Source organism: Carya illinoinensis, chromosome 15 (assembly GCF_018687715.1).
Source record: "Carya illinoinensis cultivar Pawnee chromosome 15, C.illinoinensisPawnee_v1, whole genome shotgun sequence".
Lineage (NCBI taxonomy): Eukaryota > Viridiplantae > Streptophyta > Magnoliopsida > Fagales > Juglandaceae > Carya > Carya illinoinensis.
The window spans coordinates 33858785-33862650 of record NC_056766.1 but is presented as its reverse complement, the minus strand read 5'-3'; the positions used below and the strand labels follow the sequence as shown (position 1 = coordinate 33862650).

The following is a 3866-nucleotide window of genomic DNA, read 5'->3' as shown; positions in this document are numbered from 1 at the left end:
TCTCAGTTAATGATCAGTGCTTTTATTAATTTTTGGCTGAATTTACTTATTTCCTAGCTGATGGTGAACTTCTTGTCTGTATGTTTTATAGGCAATTTGAAGTTGTAATTGTGAAGGTATTAGTGGCTGGCCTTGAATAGATGAAAATCTTTCCCTGCAAAAAGAAAAATGCGAGAATGGAATTCTTTTGGAGTCTATTTGTTCATCATTGAGTAAACTCTGCTTGAAATTTGTAATATGTGCAGTGCTTTCATGACTAACTGATCTTGCTCGATCTGCCTGGTTTCTGGTAAGGAGACAATTTTCTGATTGATAATATATCTACATTGAGGTTAAGGGTGAGCACCAAGGAGTCAGATTCTCCTAAATCTAACTTGAACTCTGACAAATCCAAACTCCAACACTGATTTGTGTAGGCTCTGATCTGACTCCAATCCAATTTGTCGAAGCGGATCTGGGCTTTCAACTTTGGGTTTTTCTTTTAACTTCATATTTAGTCCATTTTAAAAAAGAGTTTTTTGTGGGCGTTTAAATTTCAATATTTACAAAAAATTAGAATTAAATCATTCACTGCGAATCATTGAGATGCATTTATTGCAAATTGTTGTGCAAACTGATCTCACAGGTGGTGAATTAATAAGGAATTAACTGGAGAGCAAAAGCAATGAGAGATAACAAAACAAGTGCCAAAACTTTCTATTTCAACCAACAATTATCAATGCAAACAGAAAATACAAGATTGCGAACAGAAAACAAAACAGAACAAGAACACTGACAACTGAACTTATATTTTTAAAGCCTGTGAAAGCATTGAGAGTAATTTTGCAAGGGTCACTTGTATGTCTTGCTACACAAATATATACATGTTCAACATCAATCCCACTATGCCAGATGCAGTTTCCATCAACCATTAGATCAATCCTTGTTTTCTAAACTGACAAGTTCAAGGGTCCGTATATACAGCATCATGATAAGAGTGGGATGAGGCTTATTTGAACTTTTCTAAGGACACTTTTGCGGTATGTGATTGAGAGAAAAGAACATGTTTTTGGTAATTTCTATAACTTATCTGAGTTCCCCACCATCTGGTCTTGTGACAGGCATTTGCACTGTTAACTAGGCTATGCATCAGGACTCAAGAAGCCAACCAACCTTCCCGAGCCATTTCTGTCAAAATACACAAGAAATTGATGAAGTCATTTGTTTAGTCACCAAATTTATTGAATCCTAGGATGCAAAGTGGGCATTTGGTCTAGTGGTATGATTCTCGCTTTGGGTGCGAGAGGTCCCGAGTTTGATTCTCGGAATGCCCCCAATTTTTGTATTTTGGAAGTTCACCATTGTCCTTGTGTATGGTAATTAATAAGAAAGATTTATTATGTATAGGCCAAATCCTCATGTATCTATTATTAAAAGTTTCCCGCAGAAGAATATTGCAGAATAGTCTTCAGGTCAGTATTAAATGAGATCTGTAGAAGCTGAAGTTGAAATTTTCTATTTAGGTGGAGAAGGACGTTAATGATGATAACAGAAGCCCCAAAGTCATATTGTTGATGGTTATCTCTGTAGACTGATCGGTATGATGGAAAATAGCATGCAACTTTAGACTAATTAATTTGTTTGAACCTTGTACTTGACTTTGAGGCTATACCATCTTGAAGTGATGGAAGGATCAAAGAAGTTTAAACAATCCCAATCAAGATGTTGATAATCGGATCATTAATATAATATCAATTGCATTATGTATTGTATTTGTTTCTCATTATCTTGATGTGACATTATTCATAAATCGAGTTTCTTTGTTTTTATAAAAATAAGAGAATTGATTTAAAGATTACGAATAATACACGTCAGCACAATAAAATAAAAGTAAAATGAAAACGTAATATAGAGAACAATTGATCTCATAGATATGAATAATCTCACGTCAGCACAATGAAATAAAAGATTGATATGCGTGTAATGTGACTTAGGCAGACTAAAATTGACTAAAGACTATTAGTCTATTATATCCCTTTTCCACATAAGGTATATTACATAAAATAATTGAAAAGTTTTGGTCCCATTAGTCTCTAAGAATCATTTTCCAATTTACAGCTCTTGACCATTGTGTGTCATGAAAAGTAATATCTAGCACTATGATTATAAGCAGGTAAGAAAGAAAGAGAGAGAAAATAGACCCAATATTTCAGCCATGATTAAAGGCTTGACATGCGAAACTGTGGTGTATTTGGATTAACATTCTTCGGCAGTAATTTATGGAGGTTGACTTGTATTTTGAAGCCCAAACAAACATGCAAGAAAGTCTTCCTTTTTGCCAAAATCTGCTTCAATATATGTGTCCAAAGAAGTCCAACCCCACCTTGGTTTCCTGCACATGAAAGGGTTTGTCATCAATGATCATGCAAAATAGTGATGTTTCTTTCAAAGATTCGCCTCAAACCCTTTTTGTTTTTTAATTCAAATTCTTAACATTTTAAATTTTTTTGTGCGTGACAGTGTCAGAGAATAAATTTCATAGAAAAATGTTATATATGTCTAGAGTTGGGTCCCGACATCGCTCCAGTTTTTTTTTTGTTTTTCATTTAGTGATTAAGGAATTATTTTTTAACGATGTTGTGATTTTTTATTTTTTTTAAATATTTATGATGATTAAAAAATACATGAAAAAAAAAGAGAGAGAGAAATACACTTATCGGGACATTTTCTCGAAACATTTCATCGGTGGTTGTAGTGCCGCTCAATTTCATATTCTAAAGATAGGTCTCCATTTGTCTCATCCCATGAAATTTTAATACGAAAGTTTTGGAGCTATATATTCTAGAATCAAGAATTCTATTTAAAATTAGTATCGATAATATATGATCCAGTAAATTGCTTACATGATAATTTAATTTATAAGAAAAAATTTAAAACTTGAATATTACAAATTAAATTTTATCATGTAAGTAATATAGATTATATGCTCTACACACTGACTTACAAATAGAATAACTCTTATAGAACTAATATTCTTTAAAATGTTTGGAATGCTCTATATAGGTGGATTTCTTCAAATCCAACTATTGTCTTGAAACTTAATTGTAAGAGTTTTTCCACCTCAATGCCGAATTAGTTGAATAATTAATATATTGAATATTTGAAATTGAAAAATGTTAATATAGAAAAATCCTTATCAATGAATTATTAGAACTCAAAGAAATTCACTCGATAAAATTCTCTAAGAATTTTAAAGAATCCACTCTTTCTTTATTAGAAAAATGTTGATTTCAAGTTATGGAAAAAGAGTTTAGATCAATTATTTCAGCAAAACGCCATATTATCAATCACCTCCACGACACTCCTACCATCTATTGTGAGAATGTGATATTTCGATCAACTCTTTAGCTTATTATAAAAGGAAGTTTAAATAATAATTAAGAGTAATGCTACAATAAATTTAGAGATGTGTATGTTTTGCGTATTTATTTTAAAAAAATGTGGAGTCTATTTTTAAAAAAATAATTTATCATATAAGTCTCGTACTTATCCACTTTTTTCAAATAGGATATACAAGACTTGCACACTTTAAGACTGTAAATATCATTTTTTAACATTCTAGAAAATATTGCATCAACCCAATGTGATGAAATGATAATATCTAAATTTCATAATATATTATAATACATTATTTAATACCCAACATACCGTGTAGGTTTGTGGACAAGCACATGGTCAAGGCATTAAGGTTTTCAAGGTATTTAACTAGTTTTATGTACTTCAAAAAACATTACTCCACTCATTTTGTCTGTCTTCCTTTTGTCTCCTCTGCATTGTGAGTACTTTCCAAAAGGTCCGCACTTGCTGCTTCCTTTTTTTGAGAATAT

General features: G+C 31.6%; 1 non-coding gene across 1 annotated transcript; it reads left to right on the top strand.

Moving 5' to 3' along the window:
* Window positions 1-1241: 1241 nt before the first annotated feature.
* TRNAP-UGG lies at window positions 1242-1313 on the top strand. Its single transcript has one exon. It is a non-coding gene; the product is annotated as a tRNA-Pro (tRNA).
* The last annotated feature ends 2553 nt before the right edge of the window (window positions 1314-3866 follow it).